The sequence below is a fragment of the Diaphorina citri genome, unplaced genomic scaffold, assembly GCF_000475195.1.
Source record: "Diaphorina citri unplaced genomic scaffold, Diaci psyllid genome assembly version 1.1 scaffold431, whole genome shotgun sequence".
In the NCBI taxonomy this organism is placed as follows: domain Eukaryota; kingdom Metazoa; phylum Arthropoda; class Insecta; order Hemiptera; family Psyllidae; genus Diaphorina; species Diaphorina citri.
In genome coordinates, this window is record NW_007377866.1 from 112431 (window position 1) to 135151 (window position 22721).

The following is a 22721-nucleotide window of genomic DNA, read 5'->3' on the forward strand; positions in this document are numbered from 1 at the left end:
GATTCTTAAGGCTTTTAAGGGGGAGGATTGAGGATCATTTTGGCAACCACTGCACAACACGACCACACACCGTAATGACTTTTAATTCTTAATTAATCTGTGAATCATCCTGGTCTATGGTTCATCCACCAGACTTGTAAGCCAAGAGACGCTGCTTCTCTCTGCCTCACCTGTCTGATATTGCTATTCCGTTCCGTGCAGAACTTGCGTCTTCTCTATTGTTACCTTTGTGCTTTGAATCTACCCTGCTGGGCAAAGTACCTCGCAAAGCAATTTAATCCGGCGATAATGAGCTTGGCTGAGAAAGAGAGTTTCCCTCGTAAAGGCTTTCATTTAACGTCTTGGGAAGCCGTAACTTTTAGTCTGTTAAAGAACAAAAATCTCTAAATTTTTCTTCCTCTTGGTGCTGTACCCTATGCTTTATGCAGCTAGGCTAAATGACTTTTTATGAAATAATAATACTACAATCAAATATCTACGGACAGTATGAAAATCTTCCTTTGTTCCAGCAATTGAATTGTTGATCCCTTCCGCAAGGTACCTCGCAGAGCAATTTAATCCGGCGATAATGAGCTTGGTTGAGAAAGAGAGTTTCCCTCGTAAAGGCTTTCATTTAACGTCTTGGGAAGCCGTAATTTTTAGTCTGTTAAAGAACAAAAACCTCTAAATTTTTCTTCCTCTTAGTGCTGTACCCTATGCTTTATGCAGCTAGGCTAAATGACCTTTTATGAAATAATAATACTACAATCAAATATCTACGGACAGTATGAAAATCTTCCTTTGTTCCAGCAATTGAATTGTTGATCCCTTCTAGATCTTTCTTGGGTCAGATCTCATCTTGAATCTCTCACTTAGATACTTGTAGGTATTACCCATAGCCACAGATTAAGTGGTTAACTCCTTCTGAGTGGAGAAAACCTTGAAAACACAACTAACACATGTTGGAAAATCGTGATAACAATGAGAGGTCTCGAAAGAAAAGTACCTACGAGTAAACATGGCATTTTTGCTTAGTTTTATGTAACAGGTAAGGTGTAGGTAGCTCGTATAACTCGCAACTATTTCTTATCTCCATGTTTTTTTATGCTTTTTCTCCCAGCTCATAAAGTTACCTAGAAAATCATTGGCTCACCTTTACTGGAATTGTAGATAAGAGCTGAGAACAACAGATACTGCAGTTGCATTCTAAACATTGTTTTGTTCAGAATGCGGGGGGCAGGATTTCACGTAGGTAAGTAATACCCAGTTTTGAGCGAGAGTTCGCACTACCCAATAACACTGGTTTTGGTTCTTTGAACAGGCATGGCCAATAACCAGATACACAAATCTTAAAGTTATTCAACAGCTCATTTTTGCTCTTGGCTAAAGCTAGATTGTGTCATGGCCAGTGTTACAAGTTATAACTTATGCGAACGTATACAGGACACTGTTGCGGATAATTTGTTCCATCACTTCTATCAGAACACACAACTACAAACGGTGAATATATTAAAAGTTATACCTAACTATGCTTTTCACTTTCCTTAATTTGATAAAAGGACAAAATATAGATTTAGTTCAAGAACTGAGCGCCTATTACAAAACTGCAAACGGTGAATATATTAGAAGTTATACCTAACTATGCTTTTCACTTTCCTTAATTTGATAAAAGGACAAAATATAGATTTAGTTCAAGAACTGAGCGCCTATTACACTGGTACGTGGTACGTACCTGAAAGTAGACAGAGGTGGTATAAATAAATGAAATTTAGGTATTTCCTGTACCTTAGCAGACATGGGTACTCCCAAGGATGCTTTAAATAGATGAGAAAAGGACTAGAAAGTCCCTTTATCAAGGGAGTCTGAACAAGGTAGGTATATTCTGTTAGATACCTACTGCAAAGTATATTCTTCTGATTGGTAGGTATTAACAAGGAGATTATTATTACTCCATGGGTATTAAAACTATTTCGAGTAAAACGACAGTAGGCATTAAAACAGGAGGTAGGTATAAAAACCATTTTAAGTAGGTTGTATTAAAACCATTACAAGTACACTTTTAGTTCATTACCAAAGTTTCCAAGTGTGATTGCTCCTGCTTGGTGTACACAATGGTTATCTTCTACAATGGACACTTGAAATTCTTCCTCTGAACAAGTCTTAAATTTTAAAAACCTTAAAGTTTGCGACACGTGAAACAAGCTTATGTAAAACGTTAGCAGGGACTTATTCAAAGGGGGAGTATTTTAATTAAGTAGGTACCTCTAATTATGTAGAATTATAATGAAGTTACCTACTATAGTATTGTGTTCTATTTAAATTTCAGGCCGTCATAGTAGGAGATCTAAATCTATTACCTTTTATACATTTTCTATTTGTTTTGGGCTATTTTCTGATTGGTACGTTGCACAATGTGTATGTGCTATGCACATACTTGCACATTAATTTATTCGATTTGCCTAACAAATTTCAAATTTCCAGGTCCTGCCGTTTATACGTCATCTTACAACACATACCCAGAAATTGAGGAATGTATGCAGAGATTTAAATAGAAGAAAAATCAGAAGTTCAACAGATTATTGAGATGAGTTACCTGTATTTATTAACCAACATTGGGAAGTGTACGAGTGGACTGATTTCAGCCTCCTAGGGACGAGGCAAGCAAGGTAAATTTTACCCTATATTTCGAAAAGCTCTCAAAAATGTACTACTTGAACTCAAAATCACTGGCCCTTTTTCCTGGCCAGCTCAGTACTTCCGTGCCTGGTATTTGGAATTTTTTATTTCTTTTACATTTCGGAAATACCTACTGATCTTGTGACTTGTGAATGGACAAGTTGTTAGAGAACTCGAATACTTCTTGATTTTAATGATGAGAACCTGCGAACAATATTCTGTAATCAGTGATGCAAAATAATGCAGACCTAACTGGTAAGAGAGAGAGAGGAGGGTCCGAACATAACTTGCAATGAATTGGAGAGAGAAAAAGGAGAAGGAAACGGTCAAACAGACGTTGTGTGAACGCCAAAAATGTGCAGCGTTAAGCCAAATTTCTAATTGTATTCATAATTCAATGTACCTCCACCTACTTACCTATAGGCAATGTTTATTTTATACTGATAGATTCTGTTTGTTTACATTTTACATTAATTTCGTCGATAAAGCCATATTTATATTAACAGGTATTTTTTTACATGAATTATTTATCTATCAATGTAGTTATTTGTTTATAGGTACTGTATACTGTCCTACTAACATTTCTTTTTATTTATGTTTGCATCTCCACAAACACTCAAGTGTACTCTTGAGTGAGGTAACATTAAATTGTTCACTTTATAGCTTCCCATAAGGGCAGTACTTATAGGGCAGAAAAATCACTCAGCCTCGTGACGACAATTGAGTAGCTTGATAGGAGTAGCGACGTATTTGTCAGCACATGGTGAGTAGCGACCAGTAGCGACTTTACAAGCAAGAATAATAGATATTGGAAACTCCTGTGAGGCTGTCATGAAATATGACACATTATAACACAAGGAAGAATACATTTACATATTACATCATCATTCATCAAATCATCATGCATTCGTTGCATTTTAACTTCAGTATAATATCTGAGTGTCCTTTTCTATGAAGCTACTTGGCATTCTTATATCATTTTACTTTCCTTATCCTATAGGAAGGAAAGTAATGTAATCGGGTCAAATTTTCGATGGTGAGTTTTTAGTGCCAAAACACGTTTTGAGGTCCCTAGGGCCTAAATCCAAAGTTTCAGCCATTGGTCCCTGTGTGTGTGTCTGTCTGTAAACAAAATATCTCAAGAACGGTAAGAGCTAGAGACTTGAAATTTGGTATGTAGCTGTTTAACGCTTGGCGGCATTTTGACCGCTTTTTGGCGGTTTTAGATGTAATTTAACAATATCTCGGGAACGGTAGGAGCTAGAGACTTGAAATTCGGTATGTAGTTTATAAATGTGACAAAGGATGCAACACATACACGTTTGGTTAAGATAGGTGCTGCGGTTGGCGGTATTTTGACCGCTTTTTGGTGGTTTTCGACCGTTTTTTTTTTTTGGCGGTTTTCAGCTATACCGACTAAACGGTTAGATATGTTGTAAAAGTTAGGGTAGAAGAATGTTAGAACACCCAAATAAGCATCATTCAATAGGATAAGGAAAATTGTGTGATGTTCACACCAGATTTTTTAGTACTGTAAGTTTATAAATTAGATGACTTGGCCAATTAAATTCTAATATATTTTTTTTTATTAAGATTTATCTAATAAAAATTAAAGTGTCCCATAATAGAATGTGTTAAATTGCTATTTGGCTTGTATTAGGGTTGTCTTTACTGTCCGCGGAAGCCAAGAAAGAGCATGCAAAGTGGTATTGTGGTCCTAATCTTGAAGTTAGGGAAGAAGTAAAACCTGACTTTTTTTGTTCTTTTTTTTTATTCAAATTGCTTCATTTCTATGTAGGCCTCGTGGACAACACAGACTAGTCATCTCACAAACCACACTGTATTTTGGCCAGAGTATCTGCAACCAGATACTGCATGATCTTGCAATGTGCATTCACTCTTTGGTCTTGACTCTTGTATCTTTTGGATCGCTAGTCTTGCCAGGCTTACTGAGGTGCTCATTTGTATTCTGTGTATGAGAACAAGGTCTTTAATGTCGACGGCTCAACTTTAAAGATAAAGTTTCTAAATTATAAACAAACTCAATACCTCCCTGCTAGTCAGAGATTACTGGATATAGAATAGAATAGAATAGAATAGAATATACCCTACTTATAATGCCAGAAAGAGACTGAAAAGTCCCTTTACTCCCGCAGTCTAACAAGGACGATATAGGTTTATAAGACCAAAAAGTTCCTTTGTTCCGGTTTTTAATACAAAATCCCAAACTTTGAATTACTCGTACATCATATTGCCGAGATAGCCCTGGATATTGGGCTCTTTGTTCCAGATTTCATATTTCATGGCCCTGTGAAGTGAACTATTCAATAATATGACCATTCATTATTAGCCAGACGTGGCATGTATTGTTCAAAAAACGAATGATTCATCTGTGAACGATTTCTTTGTTAAATTCGACTGAAGTTCCAACAATATATTGCCTTTCATGCAACACAATATTGATATTTATATGTAAAATTGTTTCAAAATGAGCACACAGTTTTCTTTGTGTGATAAATTGGCAATTTTTGAATGCTTTTAGCACTGTTCTAAACGAGAAATTTTCAAAGCAGAGTTCATCTCCTCGTCCTATAGATTTTTAATTTCTCATTGAGCTCTTTCCTAGAATATGTTATAACGCCATCGGACGCTGTTTAGTGATGGCTGGCCAAAACGGTCCAACCACCCGGTATATCAAGGAGGAAAAAAAAGCAACTGCAAAATACCTATAGGTACATGTTCACATTGTCTTGGATTATGCGTCCAGAGACTTGGTGCTTCATCTTAAAGTCCTCTGCCTGTACAGCCATGCAAACTATTTACTGGCTGGAGATTTCATTACCATTGGCAAAGAGCAGTGGTTTCCAACCTGATAGAAATCACCCAAGACTAAGTTTTTGGCCTCCATTTATCTTCAAAAAGAGTAAAACATTGGGCCAATATCTACTCCCTGGGTCAGGGAGAATACTGAGATAGGTTAGGAACTACTTAGAAAATACTCAAGCTGAAGTTTTGAATTTAAGTACTCGGTTGAGTGTTGAGTGTTTAAACAGAAGGGAGTGGATGCAGCCATCACATAAGGTGCTGATTTCATTGACTGACATAGGTAGAATATTGTGTTAAATGTAGAGATGTTCTATGACTGAGCTGTGAACTTGTATCTCTACCTATAGTCTAGGGTAGAAACAACCTGCGTCTTTTGCTATTGATGTAGTCACTCCTACAAGAGCCAAAAATATAAATGTCTATATGAAAATCGATAATTTTAATACTAGCCTAAAAAATGTAACTAATTTAATATAATTATGTCTGAGGGGAAAATTATCAATTTTATTTCAGTCTTGTCTCATAATTGGATACATTTGTCGCGTACATGGCTGTATTTGAGGTAGGCATAACCTTTTGTCTCTTGGCTACTGACCTGAATGAACTGAGACTACTCATTGTTAGCCAAATGCCAGCTTTATCACTGGTCATGTCCTTATTTAGATAAGGATAAATCAGACCTGACAACTCTGTCGCGAGGAATGGTCTGTGGTCTCATGCGTTACTGGGGTCACTTCTTGGTGGGCATAAAATGAAACGATTGAAGAAGGGAAAATATAAAGAATCATCCAGCAAAATCTGGAAGAAAGCACTGATTTTACTTTCCTTATCGGCCTTATCCTATAGGAAGGAAAGTAATGTAATCGGGTCAAATTTTCGATGGTGAGTTTTTAGTGCCAAAACACGTTTTGAGGTCCCTACACAAAAAAACACGTTTTTTTTCTTTTTTTTTTAATTCAAATTGCTTCATTTCTATGTAGGCCTCGTGGACAACACAGGCTAGTCATCTCACAAACCACACTGTATTTTGGCCAGAGTATCTGCAACCAGATACTGCATGATCTTGCAATGTGCATTCACTCTTTGGTAAATAATTTATTATGGTTGATTGACAAACATCCTGGATCGACATTAGTCTTTTATCGGGACCGACTTTATACGGATTCCAACCGATGTCCATCGACCGTCGACTGATCCGTCCATACTTTTCAATCGATTACCCTACTTATAATGCCAGAAAGAGACTGAAAAGTCCCTTTACTCACGCAGTCTAACAAGGACGATATAGGTTTATAAGACCAAAAAGTTCCTTTGTTCCGGTTTTTAATACAAAATCCCGAATTTTGAATTACTCGTACATATTGGGCTCTTTGTTCCAGATTTCATATTTCATGGCCCTGTGAAGTGAACTATTCAATAATATGACCATTCATTATTAGCCAGACGGATTTTTATGACCAAATCATAACTACAGCAGTAATGTTCATCTTGAAGAATGGATTGGTTGAAAATTTCTACCATTATGAAGCTACTAGAAGCATCCTGATCCTTTCCAGTAAATCGACTATTGTTCTCGATGGTTTTAATTATTAAGAATGAGTATTTTCTCAAGGTTATAACGTCAGGGGACGATGGATGGTCTTTTCCTTTGTTTTTGCACATAGGTATAGTGTTTGTATGGAAATTCATTTGACAAAAGTTCAATGCAGCAGACGAAAATATTTTTTCAGTCTTGGTCATATTGAAATTCCATGTGTTCGCTCATAGGCTCGACATTTGCGTCAGGGGACGATGGATGGTCTTTTCCTTTGTTTTTGCACATAGGTATAGTGTTTGTATGGAAATTCATCTGACAAAAGTTCAATGCAGCAGACGAAAATATTTTTTCAGTCTTGGTCATATTGAAATTCCATGTGTTCGCTCATAGGCTCGACATTTTTTCAAAAAGAGTAAAACATTGGCCCAATATCTACTCCCTGGGTCAGGGAGAATACTGAGATAGGTTAGGAACTACTTAGAAAATACTCAAGCTGAAGTTTTGAATTTAAGTCTCGACATTTTCTGATAGTTTAAATTTCTGGTTCCTTCTTTCTTTCCTTTAATAATCGAAGTACAAAATAGTACTTGTCAGTTCGCCAGATATTTTCAATTTGACATTTCACTTGAACATCTGGATGGATGACTCAAAGTTTGTCCTTTCTTGAGTTCAATGAGAGATTACGAGTACCTAACTACATTGCAGGTGTGCTTTGGCCGAGCATATTATCTTACAATATGATGCTGTTATTTCTACTCTGCATTACGTATTTTGTGCTTTATACATAACATGCATCTATTCATACTATCCATGTTGCAGTTTTGCAGAGTACCCAAGTATAATATTATGCGACCAGGCAGTTTATACTCTCCAGTCTAAACTGTTTATATTTTTCCCCTTGATCAGAGGTTCAGAGTCAGCTATTTAAAAATCAAAGGAGGTGGGAATAGTGAATTTATAATGCAAGGCTTGAGCGCAGTATGTGGTAATAATCCAAGCATTCAATAACTGGAATCTAAAACCAAGAGTGCGCTAGGCCGAGTTAGAATGTTCGTGATGTCACACTCGGTACTCTATCAACCAGATAGCTTTTCAAGTTGGTTTCAAGCTAACTTGGCTTGAAGACCTCCCCATGAGAATTGAGTTTTCAAATATCGCAAAACATCACGTACAAAGAGGTATGACCGAGATAACCGAGACAATCCACTTGACAATTTGTCAAAAGATAGATATTTCAAGTAGGTACCTACCAATACCCCTTGTCCTTGTCGAGATCAAAGTAAGGGTTAGACTTTAGTTGATTGCAGAATTAAAGGGAGTGGTGACAGCATGGCACAGAGGAACATTCTAAAGCCTGAAAGTATAGACATTGATTTAGCACTGGATGGTTTCAAAAAATAATCATTGGAAAACTACAAAAGTACTTGTTGAAAACTCGGCCTTTGAATCTTAATCTATGCTATGGTGCTGACTAGAAAATATTTTTCTAACTGGTCCTGGACCTTTTCCTGCTTCTTTCTACAAAAGTGATTTTCAGTCCTAGCCGATTGTTATTATAATATGTAGATGGCATAGTTCATACTCATTGGTATAAAGCTTATAAATACAAATAGCATGGAGGTTTCTTCTAATTCTTGACTTGTATAGACTTGTTCCAACGTTCGAGATAGGTACTCTAGCTATCATGCTTTGCTTATTCGTGCTATAAAATCCTGAACCTATTTCTAAACAAAAAGGAACTTTTTTTAATGGTTGACTTCTTTATCACGATTGGTTTCAAGTGTTGCCATCTGTTAGAGTTTAGCTCAAACTTTAAGTATGTTGCATATTTAAGCTTTGCTTGATCGCCTGTAGACTTCACCACATTATGAGACATCGTGTTCCACGCTAGATCCCAGAACCGGTTTCAGATTATTCAAAACTGTTCTTGAGATATTCAAAATATTTTGATGTTTAATCTCGAGATTTGATTTCCTATGTGTTTATGTTTATTTACCTACATACTGCACCGTATGTTAACGGTAGAACAGCCTTGAATGAAAATTGACAAAATATTAACGGACTGTTGATCTATCTTCCGCTATAAACTCGCGGGTGTTGAAATACTTTCCTTCATATCTCGACTATCGCGATCGCACAAATTTATGGCTGTTCAAAATCTTTGTAGAGATGCTACCACTTAATAAAAATAAATGAACATTTTGAGGGAGACTTGAGATCAAATGCTGAGTGAACATTAGTGGCTATTGCTGTTAGCTGAAAGCCAATATTAAGCTGTCAATTGAAGCTTTAAAGTACCATTATTTAAAGATTTTTTTTTTTTTTTGCTGTCATTTTTCGTGTCCCGGACAGGCATCATGAATGTAGATGGATGTGTCAGCAAAACCGGTGTAAAAAGACCAAGCAAATCACACAACAGCAGCGTTCGTGCACAACTGAAAACTTGGGTCATAGGACTCCCATCTAGCAATAGGAGCACGCAACAAGCTGATTTCTACGTTAAGGACACTTTAATAAGGTCAATTAATAATTCAAGACGACTCTAGTCTCCTCTCTCAGAGGTCTTTGTAGAGATGCTACCACTTAATAAAAATAAATGAGATGTGATGTCTGACTTCGTTTAGAGGAATCCTAGCCAACGAATACGTACACTGATCACGAACAAAATAATGCACGTTTTGTAGATCAAACTGATGTGTACAATATGAAAATAATAGACCATTTCGAAACATGCAAGAACGATTGACAAGGCCAGATTAAAATCTCTTCACTTGTCGTCGATGCTAATCTAAAATCTCATTCAAGTACCTACGTGGATATAGGTACCCACCGTACCTAAAAGGTGTAGACAAATTGCACTTCTATTGCAAATCAGAAAGAAACAATCCGTATCCATTATATCTAGAACATATACAGTTAAATTAGATTCACGTGTAAAATGATTATTAGTCTCACCTTCAGTTGATCTGAAGGAAATTCTCATCACGAATCATCGATGTATTGTAGTTTTAAAGGTGTATCACCAAAAGCAGAACTAGCATAAGCGAGGTGAAGTGGTGTCTCCACTAATCTCTCATCAAAGGTCTTGAATCAAGTTCCCTATAGCATCTGGTTTCTGAATCGCCACCAATAAGATACGTATTGCCATGATTAGATTGCCAACATCTGGAACAGATCGGCACCCTAATCTGAAACAGATCAAAGTTTTCAAAGCTGAGTGATTGTATTTTTGGGGTTCTGACTTAAAATATCATGATTGATGACTAAATTTAGAACCTATTCTACTTCCAATAGGTAAGGTAGGTACATATTGTGTGAGACACATGTTAATAATATAGCCATCACATGTGACATCAATTTAGCCTAAGTGCATCCAATGCTCCAATTATCCACTTCATAAATTGCAGCAGGTTTCAAATCAAAACCGTAGTCCATGAGTTTCCTTATCGACTTGCGAAAAGATTGGCAAGATGACAAGGTAATTCTAGAACACTAAAAGAAAATTAGTTTAATGATTTTATTATTATTATATTTTTCAAATGAAGTGCGTCTTTTATAATATCGTAAGATGTTGTATTATTTGATATATGATTCTAGATTTTAGTGGATGTGACGAAAATACCAAATTTTCGCGAGCGACAAGTCACTTTCCTCGTTCTCCGAATTTTGGTATTTTTGGCACATCCACTTTAAAATGCGCATGTCTTTTCTCCGTTCTCGTCTTTTACTAATAACCTCACTCCCATGATATGATTTCAACAAACCCACCGTTTAGAAAATAGCCTAGGGACATGGGCCCCTCGCAAGTCGATTTCTCGCCCTTTGAGACTGCAAAGGTTGAATACCGCTTTTATACGTCATTCCTAGTCAATAAAGAATCCTTATCAAGTATACGAGTAATTCAAATAGATAAAACATAGGTAATGAACGTTATTTGATTTGAACGTTTACTTTATTACAAGTGCCTACCCACCCAACTAGGTCGTTCCTTTTGTTCTATGATGCAATCAATCAATTGATTGATACGTTGAGTTCTATAGGCTTCACAAAGAGCAACTCAGTACGAATTGGCTTTTTACTTATAACTCAAAGTATGTACGTGTACATTATTAGCAAGTTACTTTTTTGTGTGCCCAACTTTCCTGTAAAAGAGGATTTGGATTCCAAATCACACTAGTTGCGTTTACAAGCCATTTAAATGCCACTGAATTTCACAATTATTGCGGACATTGCAGTAAAATAATACTAATAGGACCTTTGAAATACGGAAATGCAAGAAGATACAAAAACTCCTGTCTGCTTTTAAACTTTGAGATTCTTTCTCTGAACAGACAACAGACTGTCAGAGAAGCAAAACAGCGCCATTGTTTTAAAGTTGGTAGTGTGGCACCTACTAGTACTTTCAAATGACCTCTACTGACTCAGAGTACTCAGACTACGGTAATTCGGTAACGGTATACAAAGTATAGGGTCTTGGAGTTGTACGATTTTGTGCAGCATTATGTACAGATATAATAACTATGTGGGGCAACTTGATTGACTTAAGACAGGTCTTAACTTTGAGTAGTGTTGGCATATCGGTGCAAACCGTGAAATAATGTAATCAAATAAGATTAGAGCTCCAAATTAATATAGCTATTAGACATGATAAGTAGGTGAAACAATATTTTTCAAATGTTGGGTCTTTCCTCTAGATGTCTTTAAGGTTCTCAAGTCAGTCAATCCTGCTCACCTTTGAAGGGTTAATCTGTCAGTATTGTCGACTTCACATCATAAACCAGACAGATTCTATTATAATTTTATAAGTTGCTTTCGCCTTGGAACTCAGAAATGTCCCCAGGCAACCTCAGGCTGATTGAATAATAAGATCAATAGAATAATAATAAACCAAACTACAATAATACCCGTTATACTATAGCCCAAGTTACTTTCTAGAACAGGGGTTTCCAACTTCCATGTGTATGCGGGCCACATGCTACATTGGGAGGTACTTTGCGGGCCACATATGTACATAGGGGAGCACCGTCCCCCCCCCAACTTTTTAGAATTTAGAAAAACAGTCCGATCGAATTTTGAGCGCCGCAGGCGAAATTTTTCAAAAAGTATTCTTCTAATTGTAGCTGAACACTAAAGGGGGTCAGTTTCCATGACTCGATGATAACTACACTGGTCTTGCACGCGTCGGCTAGGTTCAATGCCCAGCGGAGTCAGACCCTTTTTCGAATGCAAACTGTTCTAATTTCATGACTTGTTTAAGGGACCCACTCAGCCTCTCAAGAACAACCTAGTATTGACTATGACTAGCCATTTAGATAAATGCGCATGGCAAAATTGACCCGGAATGAAATCAAGGAGGTTCAGAAGTAGTGGAGGGAAAACAAGTTTCAAACGTGTCACAGATCACACAACCATGAGATTAGAAATCCCTGACGCGGGAAAATTTTCAACATGAGGGATTTTTTTTTAGATTTTTAAAATTCGAATATGTTTGCCCAAGTAGGTACTAAACCATTTTTTAACCTTTTTTTTACATTTACCTATGTAGGTACCTATGTAAGTTTGTACAAATCCCAAAAAGCTTCGCGGGCCACGAAAATGGTCTGGCGGGCCGCTAGTTGGAAACCCCTGTTCTAGAATGAACCAAGATCAGTTGATTTTTTTTTTCTTTTGTCTGTATGAAAACAGAACGTAATTTATTCCACTCTTACGCTGCCATATGCATCAAGGTTTGAAATACAAATTTAATAGTACCTAACCGTTGGCTAAAAATCTGTCGACTGAATTTAGCTGGCCAATAAATTTCTTTTATTCTGACGTCTGGGTTGAGCTGTGACTAGAGTAGACCATACGTTGAGACAGTACAAATTTGTAAACAATTTAGGTAGGTATACCTACTGTACAATTTTAAATTTATGATGTTACATTGGAGATTTATTGAGCTTTTGTATCCTCAGACAGCTAGGCGGGATTTAGGATCGTACCTAACCGTTGTAAAGTTCGGAACACTTGAAAATGCATTGGGAAGGTGGTACCTAAACGGTATAGGTACATAATGGATAGGTTGTGCTAAATTTCAAAATCCATAATCAATTTTTTAGGGCGATAAAACCAGTAATTATCACTGGTCCATTACTGAATTTACATCAATAGGATCGCTTTAGTTTTGATAAACACGTTCTAGTTACTGTAGTTAGTTGATAACCTTTGCCAATACAGCCCAGTAGGTCATGTCATGCAACATACTATCAAGAGATTAATACTAATTACCCACGTAATCTATCTGAGACGAGGAGAAATTCTTTGTTCCCATTTTAACTATACTTTCCTAGTGCGCTTTTCTCTCAGAGAATACTCTCTCTTGCAAAAAAATTGGGGTCTTTAGAACTTTATCAAAATCCATTTCCACGTAAAAATGGAAAATTAAATGAAGAATTTTCTTTGAGAACATTACCTCTGAGTTGGATACCACATGTTTTGAGTTGTTTTAAAAATTGGCAGAATAGGCTCTCCTAGTAAAGGGTTCAAACAGCCATCTGCCCTGAGAGAAGAGGAGAGCTTTGTTATACCGCCAAGAACCAAGATTAGGCTGACATGACAGTTGAAACAGGCGAATTAGCCTTGTTCAGACTGCTGATGCTGTGGTGTTCGAGTAGGATAAATTAAGGTATTCCATTATTGCAATAACAGCTGAACGCATAGTTCCCAAGGAATAGGGTGTGAAATGTCAGCTAATTTGTTTTCAGTCAAAAAAAAAAAAAAAATGGTGTGCACTCGTGTAGCGCATTAGAATATGTATGATTTCAATGTGACTGATTTCTCTAATTATCTCACGACCGTAATTGCTTGATTGAATCATAACGTAACCAGAGTTTTATGATTGTTCATCCAATAAAATTTGCCCCTGCAGGTGTAATAAAGTAGGCTCTCCATCTGGTAAGTCCGAGGGCGCGGGTTCGATCCCGGCCGACACAGGAATTTACCTTCATTTTTTGGTATTCGTAGAAGCTTAACCCACCCTTTAGGGCTGTTTTGCCCCTACACCTAAGCGTCGGAGTGGGATTCTAAGATTCTTGTGTATGGAGTTGAGCAATTATAACGATATAAGAATAACTTCAGGGAGTAAGTGAGATATTACAAAATGGCTCAGATTTTTAGCCTATAACCTTTGTAAAGATAGCTACAATTCTCCTAGCGTTCCCACTAAACTTGTAGCTGTGTCCACACATAGTCGACGCCGCGCCGTCGATCGATGTCGACTGAAACCGTACACTGCCTTGACAACATAGATTCACCTCGTCGATCGACGGCGTCGACTAAGTGTGGACATAGCAAGAAAATTGAGGATAATCCCATGGCTAACACTGTGCTACTGCAATGCCTCATGTATTTTCTAAGAAACAAAAGAGAAGTAATCGGTCGTATCAATATTTCAGACGAGGAAGTGGCTCGGATTTTCTTTCAGCCTTGGATTTTTCACGCACGAAGATAGACATGAATGGTTTTTCGTGAGACAAAAAACTAGGTATACGTATACAGGTAGTAGGTATAGTGAGTGCATAGTTCCGGTGATGTAGAATTAAGGAGAAAAAGAAAGGGAAGAAATCTTAGTAGGTAACAAGATCTACAAAAGGAGGTAGACACCACGTTTTTCCTAGGTGGCTCAGAGCGTAGATACTCGAAAACTAAGTGACCTTTTCTGTGGGTTTAAAAATAAAGCCGTATTTTATTATGTGACTTTTTTTAAAGTCAACTTGGCTGAACCAATGAGATTCAGCTTTGGACGTAAACACTTGCTTTACAAAGCGGAATCTCACAATCTCATTGGTTCAGCCATGTTTGACTACAAAAAAAGTCACAAAATAAAATCTCGTATATTTACCGTTCATATAGTAAATTTTTCACCTTGATGCACTATCTCAAGATCCAGAAATGCAGTGAGTTCTCACGTGTATATTATGTTTTATTTGGTGTCAGTTTACCTGCTTCTTATGTAGCACAATATGAAAACAAAGTTTTCAGAGTAAACAATCGGGTAACAAGGAAACTGAGTTGATTCAAGGAAAAACAAAATTAGATTCCGGACTTTCAAAGTATCCATTCACGCATTGTGAATTTTAGAACTTGTATGAGTGATCTTGTATGTACCTATTATTTTTAAGTACCTAGATACAAAGAAGCCTAGTGAATAATAAATTTTATTGGTAATCATGAATCAATATTCGTCCATGGTCAATAAAATCAAGAACGAAGTACCATTATTTGAATCACCTTAACTTTGCAGAGTTCTCAAATGGACGGAATATGAAGTCTTTCAAGGGCTTTACTTTAGTTTACCTACGTTCATTTTAACCTATTTCTCTCACCTCTAGCAATAATAATACTTGCAGATTCTTCAAAACGTAAATGCAAAGAGGAAGAAACTATTCCTTGGGGTATTGTGTACACATACGTACATAGTTTTAATAGGGGGTCAATTTTTAAACAATTCATACTTAATGAAAATCTATGATTTTGGTGAGTGGCCACAACCACTCAAAAAATGATTTTATAGCCCTATGATCCTCAGTGTATGGCATTTTGCATACACTAGGTCTATCTTGCCCCTTTCAAAAAATTACCTGATCAATCTTTTTGAGGGATTCAACGAGCTTCTATGGACATTTCTCTATTATTAGATAATATATCGATTATAAAATTAGTATTATTTTATTGCTAATGAACGTCGTATTTGATATTTACCAGTACTTGTGATGGGTTACACCCAAGCTATCAAATTACCGATTAAATTAAATACATTTTAATTGACTTTATCGGGTTCATTGATCATTGTTTAGTGGAGGGGTGAAAAGAAAACAACGGGCCTGAAAATTCAGGGACCAATATTTCAGTAGGTACCTACTCAGACCAAAATATACGAGCATACACGGTTGGGCTACTCCTTTGGAAAGTTTTTCGTGTTTTCCGAAAGTTTTCCGTGAGTGAAACTAAAGTTCAAATTGACAAGTACAAACCCCAAGGTTTTGAAAAAGCGATACAACACCGTAGGTACAATAATTTACTGAGTACCTTCTTGCGTTCGGGATTTAATCCCAATTCCTCCTCGAGAATACGGGATTTAATCCCAATTCCTCATCGAGAATACGGGATTTAATCCCAATTCCTCCTTGAAAACGCGGGATTTAATCCCAATTCCTCATATATCATAAATTTTCCTTTCGAATACGCCACTAATTCCTGCCACTTGACATCTCGAATCGCACTTCATGTTTACACTAGATAGTGCCATAGCTGAAGCCTTAGTACTATTTACTCAGTTCGTCAAAAAAGATAAAGAAGGAAGCAACTGTCTTTATGTTTTCCTATTAGGCTCGTGTCAAATTTTGCTCCCATCTCCTTGATGCTATGCATATCTCACTACATCTGTCGTCTCGCTGTAGTACATACCTACCTATACTTTGACTGTTTGTTTAGAACATTCTAGATTCTAGAAATAGTCAAGTGTTTTTTGCGTGTCTCAATGTAGCTTCGAGACAAAGTTAGGTATAGGGGGATTGGGAGAATCACTAATTTTTTCTTTGTTCGTGAGGTGTGAGGCTTGACAGTGCATTCCGAAAATGAAATGTTAAGTCTCAGACCGGATCGAACCCACGTCCTTTCATCTCTAGACGGGCATGGTGAACTTTTGACTTGACCAGAGTTCGAATGAAGCACTTGTATCTTACAATTGAGAGTTAAACCATTTTACTGAGTACTCAGCGAGCAGAAGCATAAACATCTCCTGGTATGCGGCCAAATGGAGAGGACATGCACTCACGCAGATCTCCCTGTGGCAAATGAGAGGGCAATGACTACGTCTCAAACTTCTGGGGAGGAAAGATTTGATGAGAAAGAAGGGGACACGGAAAATAGAGTTCGAATGAAGCACTTGTATCTTACAATTGAGAGTTAAACCATTTTACTGAGTACTCAGCGAGCAGACGCATGAACATCTCCTCGTATGCGGCCAAATGGAGAGGACATGCACTCACGCAGATCTCCTTGTGGCAAATGAGAGGGCAATGACTACGTCTCAAACTTCTGGGGAGGAAAGATTTGATGAGAAAGAAGGGGACACGGAAAATTAAAAAACTGAGCACGCCACCAAGTGCAGATATTCAAACATAAGTGACAACTGCATGGGTTGTGCCATCAATAACGTGATATTCTTCAAATAATGTCGCTTGATCTTACAAAGCTCCAGCTGATTGCCACGCCCAAATTAGTTTTGATGTTGCAAGAGCTATTGTGGAAGTGTACACAATATATTTGGACCTAATTAACAGCGCCTCTCTAATCAACAATCAGTCGAGTTCTAATCAAATTGATTGATGTAGATTTTTACAACATTGTAGTTCTGATTAATCTAAGAATTGCTGTTGATTTTAGCCATCTCATGGAGTAACCGTACCTTGCCAAGGAAAATCAAGGATTTTCCTCCTGTTTTCAACAGTTTATTAATTCTGTAACCAAGTGGATATTCTTCAAATAATGTCGCTTGATCTTACAAAGCTCCAGCTGATTACCACGCCCAAATTAGTTTTGATGTTGCAAGAGCTATTGTGGAAGTGTACACAATATTAATCATTTGGACCTAATTAACAGCGCCTCTAATCGACAATTAGTCGGGTTCTAATGAAATTGATTGATGTAGATTTTTACAACATTGTAGTTCTGATTAATCTAAGAATTGCTTTTGATTTTAGCCATCTCATGGAGTAACCGTACCTTGCCAAGGAAAATCAAGGATTTTCCTCCTGTTTTCAACAGTTTATTAATTCTGTTTCATAAATTAACCCTAAGAAATGATGGTCTATTCTAGAAATATTGGACTGGTTCTTTTCGGTTATCACTGTTATCAGTTATCATCTATTGGGCTTGGGGCTTCAAAATGTTAAATTTCTTTTCGTGTCGTGGCAATTCAGGCAATGTCGTTGTTGGGTTTTGATGCTGTATTTGATAAACTCTAATTATTCTCTTACTTTTTGCTTCTTACTTCCAGATATGGGTAAAGCTTGCATCATGCTCAACTTAAAACTCAGATCATGTGTCAGCTGAAGAAAAAAAAAGAGAGAAGAACCATGATTTATTACCTGTCAGCCTCTGAGACAGTTGCTGATAATATCTGCAGATCTTAGAACAAAAACAATAATAAGTTCCAAGGTAGGTACAAAAAAATATCGAATAATGAAAGGTATCTAAGGTCTTACATAGAACTAGGCAACTAGGTACTTTTATTTTACCTACGGACTACTGAAAAATAAATAAATAAATCAATACTTTCCTATAGCTATAGGGTATAACTATAACCTACAGGACTAAGCTCAGTAAAATTGCCTAGTAGATAAAATTATCCTGAAATGAATCAAATGAATGGCTCAATTTTTAGTAATTTTCTGATGGCAGGATGGCACACATAGAACAGTTATCCCTATTTAGTGGGGTTGACGTCCTCTATAATAATTGGAACCCTGGATAACGGAATATAGATAATTATGAAATACGGATTTACTGAAATGGATTAGGTATTATTGGACTATCGATTAGTACAATATGATTACGAGGTACGTACGTACTTATAAATGCGTAAATCATTTTTTAATCTCTCTGTATGGAGTTACGTAGATACAGTGAATGCGTGGCTCTAGATTTTTGTACAATAAACAGGCAAACAGAAAACAAAAATTGCTGAAGAACTTCCCTTCATTTGGTCAGTAGGTACTACCTATAACATTGTAGGACAAAACCTGCCAACAGTTTTCACCTATTTCTTCTTGAAATCCTGGAATATATAAATAAAATAATAAGAATAAAAAATTAAATAATCCTTTTGTACCTTCAATATTGGAACTTGAAAGTGGAAAAGAAACTTGTAGAAAAAGAGTGCCTGAAAATTGATGCAACAAGCATTGTTCATATGGCTTCAAGTTTCGGCCCAACAATTTTGAAATTACATTACATATTTGATTTTGATTTTCTGGAATTTCTGGAGTTTTCTGGTAACTTTGAGAGATGATTTTTGATTATTTTCTAAGCACCTATCAATGTTCTTTATATTACTTTTGTAAGGTCTGATCACAAGGCACCATATGAGCATATTCACATTTAGTATTTACTATACATTAACCGTCCAAAGGGCAATGCAGAAACATTCAACAGGTACTATTCGTAGTAAAATGATTATCATTTAATCAGCAATCAGAAATTATTCTAATAACAGATTTAAAACTAGGTTCACAAAGTAGATAGGTATTGTGTTCCCATTCTCAAATATCAAATCATCCAAACCAATATTCGGTGTCATAAATAACAAACAAGCACTCGCCGTCCAAAGGGCAATGCAGAAACATTCAACAGGTACTATTCGTAGTAACATGATTATCATTTAATCAGCAATCAGAAATTATTCTAATAACAGATTTAAAACTAGGTCCACAAAGTAGATAGGTATTGTGTTCCCATTCTCAAATATCAAATCATCCAAACCAATATTCGGTGTCATAAATAACAAACAAGCACTCAATTATAATAGCCAATGATTTAGGTGTGAACAAATTAGTGCTGACATTAATGACAATATTTACGACAATTCTTTATACCTACCGGTATCCAATGTACGTTTTATTAGGGTTTCTGTCACATGTAAAACCTGGGTGGTAGTTATTGGTACGTCCAATTTGGCAGGCAAGTATGTACGTAGAATTTTATTTTGTTGGTCAGCTTTTTCTACTTTCTTAGGTATAATATGAATTTCAAGCTATGTCCACACATAGTCGATCGACGAGGTGAATCTATGTTGTCGGTGTAGTGTGGACGGTTTCAGTAGACATCGATCGAGGCGACGGGCCTGCCGTCAACTATGTGTGGACACAGCTTAAGGATGCTTTCTTGTGACAAACCATTTTACTTCCATCATAGCTACTCAAGTAGCTGAGCTTCACTTGACATTCCTTCCCATGCGGCGTACTGCCGAGCTCTCTACTAGCATCTAAGCAACCTTCATAAATAAAATTGTAAAAATTACAGTTTTTTTATTATTGTTCAAGTGCCCTTGTAAGGCAACAGCCATTGTGATCAGGTAACTAATGTGAGGCAGTCATTAGAAATAAAATTTACAATTTTCAGCTCCGGGCAAATAACCTTAACTTTATCTCCGACATGGGATAATGAGTACGTGTATGCGGTTTTCGATGTGTTTGTCTTAAATCTTTCTATCCTTGCTAAATGGTAATTTTTAGCTTCCAATAAAACTCCACTCGTATGCTGGACCACAAATCATGTTGACCAAGTGCTGTTTATCTCCAAGTCTAAACAAAGGTAGATATTATGTTGTTAGTTATTATATTCCAATGATTTATTAGTTATCATTGAAACTAAAGTGGAAAAATGTAGCATTACTAAGGCGGCCGATGCTTTTAGTAGATACGAAACCAATATCGAAGTTGCCAAAACATATTCCATGAAATGAGCATTTGCCGGTGCCGATGACGTCAAAAATATTAACACAGACAACACAGAGAAATTAGATCCAAGTGAGGTGACGCTAATATAATTATCTGTTTTTATGATTCAGTTATACCACTGAGACGGTAAGGTATCTTGCAGGTTATTGTATCTAGGTACGTCTTCTATTTACTTCATTCTTTAAAAAAAAAAAAAAAAAAAAAAAAAATTTTGGTCCCAATGAGGGAGAAATTAGATCCAAGTGAGGTGACGCTAATATAATTATCTGTTTTTATGACTCAGTTATACCACTGAGACGTTAAGGTATCTTGCAGGTTATTGTATCTAGGTACGTCTTCTATTTACTTCATTCTTAAAAAAAAAGAAAAAAAAATGTTGGTAGTCTAATGATGATTGAGAACAAGCAATAACACAAGGTCAAAGCAGTTTTCCGATTCGTTCAAGAGAGAATCAGACGGAATTCTGAACCTTTTTTTACTTCAGTGAGATTATTTGCAGAACAGATGGATATTATTATTACCATTAACACTGTTTGCACAATTAATATACTCGTAGCTAGTAAAAATACCGGAAATACAAAGGGCGGAATCTCGTGCAAGCTCTGCCAGTCTGCTCGAGTCAAGAGATTGACAGGTAGTTGTGTTTGTTAATTTACTTTTTCTTTGTTTTTCTTGAGCATATCTCATAATATGGGTAATTGGTTTTTTGCACATAGATGGCTAGTGCGAAGTTTAACAACTTTTTAGAATTTAGAAAAACAGTCCGATCGAATTTTGAGCGCCGCAGGCGAAATTTTTCAAAAAGTATTCTTCTAATTGTTCGGGATTTAATCCCAATTCCTCCTCGAGAATACGGATTTAATCCCAATTCCTCATCGAGAATACGGGATTTAATCCCAATTCCTCCTTGAAAACGCGGGATTTAATCCCAATTCCTCATATATCGTAAATTTTCCTTTCGAATACGCCACTAATTCCCGCCACTTGACATCTCGAATCGCACTTCATGTTTACACTAGATAGTGCCATAGCTGAAGCCTTAGTACTATTTACTCAGTTCGTCAAAAAGTCACCGTCCTAATCTGAAGAGATATCACAAAATTTCTAATCCGTTCTCCGAAAGCTACGAGGTGCAGGGTTGGTCAAACTGAGCCGCTAGAAGGGATTGGGGCATTTGGGACTGAAGACGCAAAAAACTAGGACTGCAGTTTGAAGGGAAAGAATTTCACCTTGACTTTCTAAGGTACTTCTTTTACAGGCGGACATCTTTGGATAAGAACTTGATCTTATTTTCACATTTCTGTTTTAGAGGGTTTTTATTAACGGATAACATTTGGATTGATTTCAGGAATTGCTAAAAGGTGTTGTTACGAAAAGCAAAGGAACTGTCCTGTGAGAGCATGCAGAAAAGCCATTTGCTGACAACATTGAAGATTCCTGGTTCCAACCTGTAAGATCGAGATCTAATTATGTACCTCAAAAATAAACAAGACTAGCTCAAAATAACAAAGTCAGCTTCATTATTCCATGATGTACCTACATGGAACGCGGCACAACACAAGATAAGATAAAGTCGTCCAGATTAAGCTCTTCAGAATATCTTCTACAATTGTCGAAATGTGTAAAGGAATGAAGGCCAATCCATGACTGTTCCACAATACCTAGGAGATACAATATTCTGTCGTATCGCAGCACAAGCCAAGGTAAAATTTTACTTTAAAGCTTCCACAGTGGCGGTAGCAGTTGATCTCTGTGTTTTGATCTCTAATGCAGGTATCACTGAAAATCTGTAGGTTTGAATTATCGTACGCTTGGATTATCTCTAGAATGTAGAATCTTATCACCTGGCTACAGATACTTACGGAAACACTCATGATGAAATATTTTACACGTCAAAGAATGTGGATCCGAGATTGACGAAGGTGTGTTGTGATAAGCTTTACAAAACACTTCTAAACCTTTGTACACACATAGTCGATGGCCGTCGATCGACGAGGTGAATCTATGTTGTCGAGGCAGTGTGGACGGTTTCAGTCGACATCGATCGACGGTTGATCAATGTCGATTGACCGCCGTCGACTATGTGTGGACACAGCTTAACATTTCGTTTTTTTTTTTTTTTTTTTTTGGAGGCCAAACGATAAGTAGACTGCAATCAGCGTCTTTAATCATTTTATTAAATGCTCTAGTTCTCGAGCGGTCAC

At 36.8% G+C, this 22721-nt stretch overlaps 1 long non-coding RNA gene across 1 annotated transcript; it reads left to right on the top strand.

Annotated features, from left to right (window-relative positions):
* Positions 1 to 2469: 2469 nt before the first annotated feature.
* LOC113467216 lies at positions 2470 to 22214 on the top strand. Its single transcript, XR_003391372.1, has 3 exons — positions 2470 to 2645; positions 18057 to 18217; positions 21866 to 22214. It is a non-coding gene; the product is annotated as an uncharacterized LOC113467216 (long non-coding RNA).
* Positions 22215 to 22721: the final 507 nt, after the last annotated feature.